General features: G+C 61.2%; 3 long non-coding RNA genes across 3 annotated transcripts; all 3 read left to right on the top strand.

The window, feature by feature from the left end:
* Positions 1–2175: 2175 nt before the first annotated feature.
* Positions 2176–3134, top strand: LOC119111800 (uncharacterized). Its single transcript, XR_005095619.1, has 3 exons — positions 2176–2237; positions 2710–2851; positions 3071–3134. It is a non-coding gene; the product is annotated as an uncharacterized LOC119111800 (long non-coding RNA).
* Positions 3135–3682: 548 nt separating this feature from the next.
* On the top strand, positions 3683–8189 carry LOC119113206 (uncharacterized). Its single transcript, XR_005095854.1, has 4 exons — positions 3683–3712; positions 6273–6454; positions 6569–6720; positions 8080–8189. It is a non-coding gene; the product is annotated as an uncharacterized LOC119113206 (long non-coding RNA).
* Positions 8190–9733, top strand: LOC119113205 (uncharacterized). The gene is made up of 3 exons (XR_005095853.1): positions 8190–8228; positions 9262–9380; positions 9700–9733. It is a non-coding gene; the product is annotated as an uncharacterized LOC119113205 (long non-coding RNA).
* The last annotated feature ends 4151 nt before the right edge of the window (positions 9734–13884 follow it).

The raw sequence follows: 13884 nt of genomic DNA, 5'->3' as shown, positions 1-13884 counted from the left end.
GGGGTGGGGGGGGGGGGGGGGGGGCGACCTACCAGAGCTCTCGGGTCACCGAGAAATGCCGCGGAGGGGTGTGCTGCTTTCGCCCTGCATTGACCTCACCTGGAGACAGGTATTTCCGAGATCGCGGTTTTTAGCTGAGCGCTGTTTTTTCAGTGTCAAGTGCTGCGCTGCAGATTGTGATGCGTGAATTTACTCAGGTAACGAGAGAGCGTCTTTCTTGGTACGACATTCACCGTGTTTTGTACAAGGTGGAGTTTGTTCACGATGTTGGTCTTGGTTCAGTAATGTGCAATGGCACCACCGATTGCACCCTGGTATGGCTGGCTCTCCATCACAGCTCTCTTGCTATCATCAGTATCATGTCCTTAAAGCAGGTGAGCACAATCCGACCGACGACAAACAAATATATATATATATATATATATATCTATATATATATATATACCAGTAAAGGTGAGAATCACTATTTCATTACAAGCTGTACCCTGACGGTGATGGCGCGACATTCCGCTAACATATGTGGAAATCGGAGCCCCAAGTGTAGCGCTCGAGTGCCCTCTATGTGTCGTGGTCTGGCTTCGTTCTTGCCTCATTCTCATGGCAGTGATGTTTCGTCGTCTTAGGATAAGTCAACTACTAGTGAGAGATGGTGCTCCCTTGATATGCTGACTGCTTGGCTGATGTGTTTCCCATGTAAGGTTAGATTTAAATTTGATATTGCAGTAAACTTATGGGGTGTCTGGGATCATGTGATATTAATATTGCTTGTGTTTTAAGCTGTGGGCCATGCGTTAACCACTGCACGTCTGGGAAACCAGAGGTGCTGGGTTCGATTCCCCACAGTGCCTGCCTTCCTGCCAGGGTGAGAGGCAGCCGCCATATACCCTTAGCAGCTGAGTGTTCGTAAATACCCAATGACATACTTAGCTGTGGGCCGGCCGGGGTTTGCTGCGGCTCTCCACCACCCGCCATCACAGCTAAAGCTGTATCCTGTGTTATCGCTGGTGCTTCACTGTTGCTGCAGCTATCACCACACCGACGTGCCGTGGGGCTGCACAATCCTCTCGGCAGGAACGTCGATCTTTCCAGTGCACGGCCTCGGATAACTGAACGCCACAAATCGACTGGACGGGACGAGCGGGCGCTGCTGTGAGCCGGCCCCTGCCCTGCTCTGAGTGCGCCCGCTGTATGTGAGCTGAGTTAGCGCGGCTGGCCCGTAGGCGCCGCCGAGATCATCAAGGTGACCGAGCCCGCCGGGTGGAACAGCTGCGAAAATGTCACCATCTCGTGCACCGCCGGCCTGTGGACGCCACCGTCGGTGACCCGCGACGGCGCCAATGTGTCGCTGTCACAGCGCGTGGTGGTGGAGCGCGAGACCAAGGTGGCCTCCAGCGGCGCGCTCCGGCCGGCCCCGGCCGTAGCCAGGATCAAGAAGTATGAAGATATTAAAGGTCCATTATGATGAAGATCAGACAGGATGGGCGGCCGACGGCAGCAGACTGTGTGGGTTGGGCGGCCGACGGCAGCAGACTTTGTGGGTTGGGGCGGCCGACGGCAAGCAGACTGTGTGGGTTGGGCGGCCGACGGCAGCAGACTGTGTGGGTTGGGCGGCCGACGGCAGCAGACTGTGTGGGTTGGCGGCCGACGGCAGCAGACTGCGCGAGGTGTGGCGGGCTGATGCAGCAGGCACAGATCACATTATAGAAATAGAAGAGCATCGGGACTTCCTCTCGTGCGTTAACCAAACCCATGCTTATGTGGGGGGCACTCACCAAGAAGATGGGATTTTTTTGTGAGTGGGTAGTTTTCCGCCAGCCCCCAGCAGCACTGCAATCTATTTCAAAGCTTGAGTAACATGGTTGCTTGTATCCCCTTGACTGCTGTGGTATTAATGGTTTCAACCCTTACCCCATGTCGGTGCAATCAATGATAAGCGGGCCGCCGTGGATCAGGAATGTGATGTGTCTGCCAGAGGTTGGTAATCGGTCCCGCAGCAATATCACTAGTTTGTGCTGACACACACAAATGCAGTGTTTATTACTGGTCAGCGTGGCTTGCGAAGGAGAGCCACTCGGCACCGGTACCCGTCTGGCTGGCCGGCTCTAATCGGGCGTCCGGCCGCCGCAGGACAAGACGGGTGTCCCATCTGACCGTGGGCTGCGTCTCGCTGCCGACCAGGGCAACACATGTCACGTGTCGGGCGGAAAGCTGCGTACAGTTGCTGCTGGACGTCCGAGGTGAGTGGGCGGTGGCACTCCTCCAGCCCCGGGGCCGCGCGGGGGCTGTGTCCGGGCGCGCGCATAGCTGTGCCGCACGCCCGTGTGTGTGTGTGTGTTTGTGTGTGTGTGTTGTGTGTGGTGTGTGTGGTGTTGTGGTGTGGGTGTGGTGTGTGTGTGTGTGTGGGTTGGTGTGTGGTGTGGTGTGTGTGTGTGTGTGTGCGTGCGCGTGCGTGCGCGTGCGCGTGCGCGTGCGTGCGCGTGCGCGTGCGCGTGCGTGCTGCGCGTGCGGCGCGTGGCCGTGCGCGTGTGTGTGTGTGTGTGTGTGTGTGTGTGTGTGTGTGCGTGCGTGCGTGCGTGCGTGCGTGCGTGCGTGCGCGAGTGGGGCGTGCGGCTGCGGGTGCGGGCGTGTGGCTGCAGTGGGTGTGTATCGTCTGGCTGTCGCACGCGGTCGCCAGGCCGTGTCTGACCGGACGGCGGCGCTGGCCGGCAGCCGCGCCCGAGCTGGTGTCCAGCGGCGGCGCCACGGCCCGGGTCGGCGACCCAGTCACCGTCAGCTGCTCGTTCCGCGCCAGCCCGCCGCCCACCATCGGCTGGACGGCCGGCAAGCGGCCCATCAAGGACACCACGCCCAGGTGCGTCTGGCGGCGGGCCCTCTCCTGCTGCGGTGTGTATGGCGCCGCCGCGGTGTCTGGGTTGCGCCGCAGCCAGTGGACAGCTGCATGTTTGGCTGCGATTCGGCGTCGGGGGGCGCCAGCGAAGGAGGGCCGCTGCACCGGCCGCTGACTGGGCCGGCCCCGCGCCATGCTACCACCCGGCGGCGCGCCAGCTCACACGCGTCTGGCCGTCCTCAGGCACCAGCTCAGCGTGCGGAACGTGTCGAGCACGGAACTGGAGAGCCTGCTGACCATCACCAACAGTGTCGGCCAAGGACGGCGGCGAGCTGACGTGCGCCGCGTCCAACGACGCCGGCCGGGCCGAGCACACGCGTCCTCGTCACTGTCCAGCGTGAGTGTGGCGGTTGCGCGCCCGTCGCGCCGCACCGTGAGGTGGCGGTGTGCGGCTGGCGGCGCTGGCCCCGTTGTCGGCGTTTTGCCGTGATGTTCGAGTCGGGCTTTTGTCGGGCCTCGTGCTCTTTACCGTGCGTGGTGTTAGTGCGCCAGACAGCCCCCGGGGTTAGATCTGCTGGCATTCCCGAGCCGACGGTGCTCCTCTGCTCGGCTGACATTTCGTCTGCACGCAGCGGGGCGGGCCGTGTTGTCCAGTTGCGTTCCTTGTTGCGAGATGTTGGTGCACACGCGGGGCACCGAGAGCCATACAGGGCTGGTCCCGAGCGGTGCGCACCGGTGTTCTGACGACGTCCATCTGGACGCACAGGACGTCCGGAGGTGAAGATCATCAAGGCGGTGGCCGTGGGCAGTCGCACATCTTCATCAACTGGACGGTAACAACGGCAAACGCGCCGGATCCAGAGCTACAGACTGCGGTATATGGAGGTGCGTTGCGCGACGTCCCGCTCACGTCCGAGAATGGGCAAATAACCACACATTCTGTCCAGATATTCTCCGTCACATTCGAGTTCCTTTCATTTGGCGTATCCGCCTTTGGTTTGACGTTGAGCTGACGTCCCCTGGATGCCAGGTGGGCTGGCCGGTGGGTGTATCCATCTGGCCTATTCCCAGGTGGGCTGGCCGGTGGGTGTATCCATCTGGCCTACTCCCAGGTGGGCTGGCCGGTGGGTGTATCCATCTGGCCTACTCCCAGGTGGGCTGGCCGGTGGTGTATCCATCTGGCCTACTCCCAGGTGGGCTGGCCGGGGGTGTATCCATCTGGCCTACTCCCAGGTGGGCTGGCCAGTGGGTGTATCCATCTGGCCTACTCCCAGGTGGGCTGGCCGGTGGGTGTATCCATCTGGCCTACTCCCAGGTGGGCTGGCCGGTGGGTGTATCCATCTGGCCTACTCCCAGGTGGGCTGGCCAGTGGGTGTATCCATCTGGCCTACTCCCAGGTGGGCTGGCCGGTGGGTGTATCCATCTGGCCTACTCCCAGGTGGGCTGGCCAGTGGGTGTATCCATCTGGCCTACTCCCAGGTGGGCTGGCCAGTGGGTGTATCCATCTGCCTACTCCCAGGTGGGCTGGCCGTGGGTGTATCCATCTGGCCTACTCCCAGGTGGGCTGGCCGTGGGTGTATCCATCTGGCCTACTCCCAGGTGGGCTGGCCAGTGGGTGTATCCATCTGGCCTATCCCAGGTGGGCTGGCCAGTGGGTGTATCCATCTGGCCTACTCCCAGGTGGGCTGGCCAGTGGGTGTATCCATCTGGCCTACTCCCAGGTGGGCTGGCCAGTGGGTGTATCCATCTGGCCTACTCCCAGGTGGGCTGGCCAGTGGGTGTATCCATCTGGCCTACTCCAGGTGGGCTGGCCAGTGGGTGTATCCATCTGGCCTACTCCCAGGTGGGCTGGCCAGTGGGTGTATCCATCTGGCCTACTCCCAGGTGGGCTGGCCAGTGGGTGTATCCATCTGGCCTACTCCCAGGTGGGCTGGCCGTGGGTGTATCCATCTGGCCTACTCCCAGGTGGGCTGGCCAGTGGGTGTATCCATCTGGCCTACTCCCAGGTGGGCTGGCCGGTGGGTGTATCCATCTGGCCTACTCCCAGGTGGGCTGGCCGTGGGTTATCCATCTGGCCTACTCCCAGGTGGGCTGGCCAGTGGGTGTATCCATCTGGCCTACTCCCAGGTGGGCTGGCCAGTGGGTGTCTCCATTGACCTATTCCAGGTGGGCTGGCCGTGGGTGGTATCCATCTGGCCTACTCCCAGGTGGGCTGGCCGGGGGTGTATCCATCTGGCCTATTCCCAGGTGGGCTGGCCAGTGGGTGTATCCATCTGGCCTACTCCCAGGTGGGCTGGCCAGTGGGTGTATCCATCTGGCCTACTCCCAGGTGGGCTGGCCAGTGGGTGTATCCATCTGGCCTATTCCCAGGTGGGCTGGCCATGGGTGTATCCATCTGGCCTACTCCCAGGGGCTGGCCAGTGGGTGTATCCATCTGGCCTATTCCCAGGTGGGCTGGCCGGTGGGTGTATCCATCTGGCCTACTCCCAGGTGGGCTGGCCGTGGGTGTATCCATCTGGCCTACTCCCAGGTGGGCTGGCCGGTGGGTGTATCCATCTGGCCTACTCCCAGGTGGGCTGGCCGTGGGTGTATCCATCTGCCTACTCCCAGGTGGGCTGGCCAGTGGGTGTATCCATCTGGCCTACTCCCAGGTGGGCTGGCCGTGGGTGTATCCATCTGGCCTATTCCCAGGTGGGCTGGCCAGTGGGTGTATCCATCTGGCCTACTCCCAGGTGGGCTGGCCAGTGGGTGTATCCATCTGGCCTACTCCCAGGTGGGCTGGCCGTGGGTGTATCCATCTGGCCTATCCCAGGTGGGCTGGCCAGTGGGTGTATCCATCTGGCCTATTCCCAGGTGGGCTGGCCAGTGGGTGTCTCCATTGACCTATTCCCAGGTGGGCTGGCCAGTGGGTGTCTCCATTTGACCTATTCCCAGGTGGGCTGGCCAGTGGGTGTATCCATCTGGCCTACTCCCAGGTGGGCTGGCCAGTGGGTGTATCCATCTGGCCTACTCCCAGGTGGGCTGGCCAGTGGGTGTATCCATCTGACCTATCCCAGGTGGGCTGGCCAGTGGGTGTATCCATCTGGCCTACTCCCAGGTGGGCTGGCCAGTGGGTGTCTCCATCTGGCCTATCCCAGGTGGGCTGGCCAGTGGGTGTATCCATCTGGCCTACTCCCAGGTGGGCTGGCCAGTGGGTGTATCCATCTGGCCTATTCCCAGGGGCTGGCCAGTGGGTGTCTCCATCTGGCCTATTCCCAGGTGGGCTGGCCTGGGTGTCTCCATCTGACCTATTCCCCGTGGGCTGGTCAGTGGTGTATCCATCTGCCCCATTCCCAGGTGGACCGAGTCCAGCGGGCCCCGGGCCCCGCTCGCCTGTTGTTATCATCACCAGGTGGGCCTCCACTGTTGTGCTCGACCCTGTGACCTGACGCCGACCTCTCGCCAGGTGGGCACTGACCAGTGGGTGTACCACTCGGTACCGGTGCCGGCCAACGCCACGTCGTTCGTGGTAGACAGCCTGAAGCCGAACCGGGGGCTACAGGGTTCAGCTGACTGCCGTCAACGCTGTGGGCTCTAGTGAGGCAGCCGAGCGAGGCCAGGACGGCCGCCTCATCACGCAGGAGCGCGGTGAGTGGGCGCCCGGCCCGGCCCGGCCCGGCGACCGGCGGAGTCGGTGCTCTGGTGAACGTGTCTGGCCGTGTGGGGAGGCGCGTGGCTGAGTGGCTCCTCCTCTGCCGGCAGATCCCACGTACAAGCCGGTGCTGTCGGTGAAGGCGGCCACCACCGAGTCGCTGACGCTCAGCTGGTCCCAGCCGTCGCCCGATGTGGCGCCGTTCATCCAGTCTTACCGGCTGATGCGCACCGACGGCGAGGACCGCAGCAACGTGGAGGAGGTGAGCGGTGCGCAGCGACGGCACCAGCTGCACAGGCTGTGCGGCTGCCAGCCGTCACTGCCATGGACGATGAAACATGTGGGGATGCGTTGTGGCTGTGGAACCGAAGTCGCTCTGTAGTATCATACACCTCCCACAATCCACCAGCCGGGCTCGTGTGGGGAGGGACGATAATGCACAGAAATTAGCGTCACCATGGTCTGGCAGTGACAGGGCAGTGATTTGGCAAGCCATGCAACCTTCCACCACGCTATCACACTCGAATAGATCGATTGCTTTCCACAGCGATACAGTGTGCTTTAAACTCACTGAAAACCAGTCCTTGTGTTCTCTTATTTATAAAACATTCTGGAATCCACTTGTCAGATAAAGCCCCAGCAGTGTTCCAAGATCCATTTTTGGTAGGGTGCGCAGATGTAGAAAAGCTTCAAAGGATGTCAGTATCTGATGTCAAAACGAGCCTTTAAAGACTGCAAATTCACTTTTGAAATGACAACATGTTAGTGGAACACATGGGGACGTCCGTATTTTTGTTGAAATTGTAAAGATAAACATATAATATTACCATCCATCCAGGTATATATATATATATATATATATATATATATATATATATATATATATATATATATATATATAGTATTCAATATGCGCCGAATGTGTCTTTCCAGACAGACAAGCATTTGTTGCCAATTCTAGATCCTTTTCCTTTCCAGACAGCCACCACAACATGGTGGCATCAGATTCTTCCTCTGAAAGAGAGTGGTGAAATCCTGATCCTCAATCCTAATCATCTTTGAAGAAGTGTGTATGATGCGCCATTCACATAAATGATATCCTGAAACTGTTACTCTGTATTTCTGTTAAATGATAAAGCCTCTTTCTATTTGCTGATGACCTTTATAACTTGGGTTCAGGTGAAAAAGGGGCAAGTAATCGATAAATGTTACAGCCCATTTATCAGGCACCAAATACCCGACGAAACACACGTTTCATTGCTCAACTTAAATGGGTGACCACTGAATCACCGGCATGTGGCCTTCATGGCGTCCTTTGAAAAGTACGAGCCTGGGATGGGTGACGGCTGTTTGTTTTGAGTGTGAAGCGTGAGATCTGCCACGCTGAGATTAGTGTACACTTGTGTTGCGGTGATTGTTTGGCGGCTGTGGTGATGATTGCGGTTTGGCGGCTGTGCTGTGGCGCACACGTTCAGCGCGGGCCGTGTCGACGGTGGCGGCGGGTACGTGTGCCCGCATGTGCCCTCTGGTCTCGTGCCGCGCCAGACCGTGCGCTCGGCCGGTTTGTGCACCGCCTGCCAGCCGCTGGGCGGCGGTGTGACGCCGCCGCCGTGCCCGCCAGCTGGTGGTGTTCCACCCGACGACGCTGTTCCTGTGGCCAGATCTCAGGGCCGGCCGTACCTACAACATCTCCGTGCGCGCCTGTAACGACTTGGTGCCGCTATGCGGTCCCCTGGTCCGACGACGTCAGCGGCGTCACCATGGTGGACAGTGAGTACCGACGGCGTCACCGTCGGCGCGGCCCGTGCCGGCAGGCGGGCCGGCTGGGCTGGCCGCCGTCGGCTTCGGACGCGGCGGCGGCACGGCGCGGCCAGGAGGGGACAACCAGTACACACACGGCTCCGTCGTGTTTGCGCTTTAAATAGGAACATGCTCTTGCTTGGAAAATGCAATCGAACGGTTTGTCACTCCCCGTTTGATTTTGTTGATAAAACCTTGTTGATGTCTGGGCACTGAGCTGAACTCAAGCAAGGATAACAGGGATAGTCTTCGACGGTCACGCCGGTCCGTTTGAACGCTGGCGGTGGAGAGCTGATTTGAGCTGAGCTGTGCTGTGCTGTGCGGTTGTGCTGTGCTGTGTTGTGCTGTGCTGTGTTGTGCTGTGCTGTGTTGCTGTGCTGTGCTGTGCTGTGACCTGACCTGACCTGACCTGACCTGAGATGAGCCTGACCCGAGATGAGCTGTGCTGTAGCTGAGCTGAGCTGAGCTGAGCTGAGCTGACCTGGGCTAAGCTGAGCTGACCCGAGCTGACCTGAGCCGAGCTATGCTGAACAGAGCTGTGGCTGTGCTGTGCTGAGCCGAGCTGAGCCGAGCTGTGTTGTGCCGCGCTCTGCTGAGCTGAGCTGAGCTGACCTGAGCCTAGCTGGGCTGAGCTGAGCTGACTCCGAGATGACTAGATAGTGCTAGAGCTAGCTGAGCTGTGCTGACGTGAGCTGTGCTGAGCTGAACTGAGCTGTGCTGTGCCGTGCTGTGCCGAGCTGAGCTGAGCTGAGCTGAGCTGAACTGGACTGGACTGAACTGAAGCTGAGCTGAGCTGAGCTGATGCTGAGGCTGAGCTGTAGCTGAGCCTTGAGCTGAGCTGAGCCTGACTGAGCTGAGCTGAGCTGAGCTCGAAGCTGAGCTGAGGTGAGCTGAGCTGAGCTGAGCTGAGCTGAGCTGAGCTGAGGCTGAGCCGAACTGAGCTGAACTGAGCTGAGGGTGAGCTGTGCTGTGCTGAGCTGAGCCGCCGGCGTGTCGTCTACAGCCCAGGTGAAGCCCCGTGACGTTCTGCTCAAGTGCTCGCTAGACCAGGCCGGCACGCGGGCCTCCATCGTCGTCGCGTGGCAGCCGCCCGTCAACGCGGCCGGCGTCCGCCAGTACACGGTACGTCCGTGAGAACACGGCACGCCCAGTGTGTACGCGACACACGGCACGCCTGCGCAGGGCGTGGCGCGACCATGCTGGGGTGGGGCGCATGCAATATGGCTAGCGGCGACATCCAGCCGCGTCTTCCTCCCGATGAGGCAGCACGGGGCGAAGGGGAGGGGCCCTAGCAGCGGTCGGCCGAGCTTGTGTTCGGACCGTCGTCCTGACGGGCACACGCGTTTGGCTCCACTTGGCCTGATCCCGGGCCTCGCCCTCCGGCCTGACCCCGTCTGACCGGGCCCCGTCCCGAACCGCACTCCGTCTGACCTGGCCACAGGTCACGGTGACAGGCAAGTCCGAGTACTTCGACAACGGACGGCTCGCGAGTCCAGATGTTGTCCGACCCGGACATGCGGTCGGTGCCGGCGCTGGAGCAGACTGTCCACGTTTAAGGGGTGCGGTGCCCAACACCAACTACACTGTCCACGTGAGTGGCGGGGCCTCCGGTGTCCGGTGCGCGCCGGGCAGTGTCACCCCCGCGGCCTCGGGACCGTGATTGTCGCGGACGCGGCGCACTCAGTCTGGGCTTGTCTGGATGTAGCGGGCCCTGATGACGCAAGATCATTCAAGTATTGTCACATCCACCTCCTCGGCGCCAGCGTTGTGATGAAGTATAAGAAATAGGTCAGTATTTTTCCGCATATTGTGTACAAAGGCTGCGTGGACAAGAAGCCAAGCATGCATGCCGCCGGTCCGGAGCGTGTGCGTCTGGCTGGCACCGACTCTGTCTGTCGGTGTGTGGTGTGAGTGGTGTCGCTGACGGCGCTCGTGCTGGCCACACAGGTGTGCGCCGGCGCGGCCTGACCGCTGCTCGGGCGGTGGTGGCGCCGCCTCGCGCCAGTGCGCCGTGGGCGCCGGACTGCCGGCCGCCTCCCAGCTGCAGCAGTACCGCTGGTGCGCGTGCGGCGCGACGAACGCTGGCTCATACAGCTGCAGGTGGACCGCGTGCTGGAGCGAAAGGGCCCATCTGCTGCTACAGGTGATGGCACGGCCTCACCTCGGTGGGCAGCTGTCACCGACGCCGGGCCGGGCGGCAGCCGGGGTGAACGCGGACACTGGGGCCCTGGTCTGGCAGCCACGGCCGTGCCGTCTCCGAGGCCGGCCGTGGCCGTCTCCGAGGCCGGCCGTGGCCTGCCCCGGGCCGTGGCCGTCTCCGAGGCTGGCCGTGGCCGTCTCCGAGGCCGGCCATGGCCTGCCTCGGGCCGTGGCCGTCTCCGAGACTGGCCGTGGCCGTCTCCGAGGCCGGCCGTGGCCGTCTCCGAGGCCGGCCGTGGCCTGCCCCGGACCGTGGCCGTCTCCGAGGCTGGCCGTGGCCGTCTCCGAGGCCGGCCGTGGCCGTCTCCGAGGCCGGCCGTGGCCTGCCCCGGGCCGTGGCCGTCTCCGAGGCTGGCCGTGGCCGTCCCCGAGGCCGGCCGTGGCCTGCCCCGGGCCGTGGCCGTTTCCGAGGCTGGCGTGGCCGTCTCCGAGGCCGGCTGTGGCCTGCCCCGGCCGTGGTCGTCTCCGAGGCTGGGCCGTGGCCGTCTCCGAGGCTGGCCGTGGCCCGTACCCCTAGCCCGCAGCCGTCGCGCTCCGCGCTGTAATCACAGGTGGCGCACCATGCCGTGGACACGCTTGAAGCTCAGTTGACCGTCACCGTCCCCGGAGCGGCGACTGCTTCGGGACCGCATCATATGCGGCAGATAGAAGCACGCTTTTGCTATTGTATCGCTCAATCATACGTTCTAAGCTGGACTATACGCATGTTTCATTTATGACAGCGCGTGTGAGCCCCCATACGCGTCCTGGGACCTGTCCATCATACCGCTCTAGGCGTAATCACAGAAGCGTTCCGCACATCGCATGCCACGAGCCTCATGGTAGAATCGCACGAGCCGCCCTTATCAGCGAGAAGGAAAATGGTGGCATGCGTTATGCACTTAAGTTGCGACAGTTCCCTCCCATCCGGCATATAACGCAGTTTTTTCCGGCCTGCAGTGCATTTTCGTCACGGTGCACCTCGGGCATATGCTGTAACCTTTGGGCTCCGAATACAAGCCTTGCTACGGGAAAGCGAAATTCCTATTCGAAGGTTGAAGCGGGTCGATCATCTGTCCACCGCTCCCTGGCGTTTGATCTCGCCATCAATAGATACGTCTTTGACCGAAATGAAAAAGAATGTCGTCTTGCCAGATATAATGAGGTCGAGGGCACTTGAGCGTATGGCGTTATATGACGATTGCACACTTATTACACGGACGGATCTAAAACTTCTGGCGGAGTGGGTTGTGCGTTTGTGAGCGGCAACGTCATCCGGACGTTTCCTTGCCTCCACATGCGTCGGTGTTCACATCGGAGTGGTAGCGATCACCAAGGCGTTTGTTTTCATTGAAGTCAGTGACGAACCTTCACATCTGATTTTGGCAGACTCTCTTTGCAGTGTTCTTAGTCCTTTTATCCATCATGTCCCCTTGTACAGGATATTTTAGGACGTTTGACTCAACTGGATTAGGCCCGAAAGAAAGTTATATTGTGTTGGATCCCCAGTCACATTGGAATCGCTGGCAACGAGGTGGCTGACGCGGCTGCAAGGCGAGCAGCGCTGGCTCCATGTGTACGCTCTCTCTCTATCCCTGCCGATATTTTTACCCCTGCAATAAAAACCTTTCTGCAGAACGAATGGCAGCGTTGTTGGGATTTAACAAATGAAAATAAGCTCAGAGCAATAAAACCAGCTGGGTCAGTGGTTTTCGTGTTTCCGCCAAATAAGGCAAGAAAAGGTGATACTCTGCAGACTACGTATCGGACACACGTACGCAACTCACGGTTATTTGTTGCATGGAGCCGAAAGATGTCTGTCATCGATGTGGTGCTGTTCTCACCGTTTGTCATGTGCTTACATCATGTCCGCGCCTCATTGAGAACGTCAACGATTTTTTGGTGAGCGTGACTCGCCCTTGACGCTCTGTGACATTTTAGGAGACAGCTCGCGCCTTCTTGAATCTAAACAGGTCTTTTTATTCCGTAGACATATCAACTTCGGGACTCTTTACACGGTTCACTAGTTAGGTAAAACAAAATCGTTATGGGCGCCAAATAACCGCTGTAGTCGGCGCGCCCCGAAAACACCAATCAACAACGACAAAAAGCTCCGGGACCGGGGCCGTCACGTGTGACGGGTGTACGACTGCTCCGGGACTGGGGCCGTCACGTGTGACGGGTGTACGACTGCTCCGGGACCGGGCCGTCATGTGTGACGGGTGTACGACTGCTCTGGGACCGGGGCCGTCACGTGTGACGAGTGTACGCCTGCTCCGGGACCGGGGCCGTCACGTGCGGCGGGCGTGCGACTGCTCCGGGACCGGGGCCGTCAGTGGGCGGGTGTGCGACTGCTCCGGGACCGGAGCGGTCACGTGCGGCGGCTGTACGGCCGGCCGTGCTGACCGTGCTCTGTGCGGTAGGGTGGTGATGGTTCAGCTGCGGCCAGACCAGCAGCCGGCCGTGCTGACCGTGCTCTGTGCGGTAGTGGTGTGATGGTTCAGCTGCGGCCAGACCAGCAGCTGGCGTCCCTGCCGCACCCCGCAAACTGCCCATCAAGTCTTACGAGGATGTGCAGGCCGAGGGCGCCGGCGCCTACCTGGCAGACGCCTTCGACAGTGAGTGCCTCTCTGACCGGTCCGATCTGTAGGAGCAGAGCAGCAGGCTCTGTGGGGACAGGAGCATAGCCGTCATAAACCGCATGCTGTAGCCGTCAGTGTGTCGGGTGCCGCTGGGCGGTGCTCTGTGCCAGCCTGTGGGACGCCTGGGTGTGTTGGGGCGGCGCCTGCGCCATCCTTTGGGACGCTGGGTGTGTTGGGGCGGGGCTCTCTGTCAGCCGGTGGGACGTCTGGGTGTGTTTGGGGCGGGGCTCTGTGCCAGCCTGTGGGACGTCTGGGTGTGTTGGGGCGGGCTCTCGTCCTGGGGGACGTCTGGGTGTGTTGGGGCGGGGCTCTGTGTCAGCTGGTGGGACGTCTGGGTGTGTTGGGGCGGGGCTCTGTGTCAGCTGGTGGGACGTCTGGGTGTGTTTGGGGCGGGCTCTGTGCCAGCCGGTGGAACGCCTGGGTGTGCTTGGGGCGGGGCTCTGTGCCAGCCGGTGGGACGCCTGGGTGTGTTTGGGGCGGGCTCTTTGTCAGCCTGCGGCGTGTTGGGGCGGATCGGCGCCGTGCGTGACTCGGGCCGCACGCATCAGCCGCCAGTCGCCCTCGTCTGACGGAGCCGGCCCGCCCGCCCGCAGCGACTTCGTCAAGACGAGGTACGTGACGCTGGGCGACGACCAGGTGACGGACGAGACGGCCTGCCAGCACTGCGTGCCGCCAGCCGGCCGCCACCGGCGCCGTCAGACGGCCGCGGCGCCGGGCGCCGCTCGCGCCGCGCGACGGTCCGCTCCTCGAGGCGGCCAACTATACGGCCTTCATCCAGCTTGTCGGTGCGTGTCGCTTATGGGTGG

Source organism: Pollicipes pollicipes, unplaced genomic scaffold, assembly GCF_011947565.3.
Source record: "Pollicipes pollicipes isolate AB1234 unplaced genomic scaffold, Ppol_2.1 Scaffold_7261;HRSCAF=8764_pilon_pilon_pilon, whole genome shotgun sequence".
NCBI classification, from domain to species: Eukaryota; Metazoa; Arthropoda; class Thecostraca; order Pollicipedomorpha; family Pollicipedidae; genus Pollicipes; species Pollicipes pollicipes.
The sequence above is the reverse complement of the archived record's forward strand: the minus strand, read 5'-3'. Positions and strand labels throughout refer to the sequence as shown.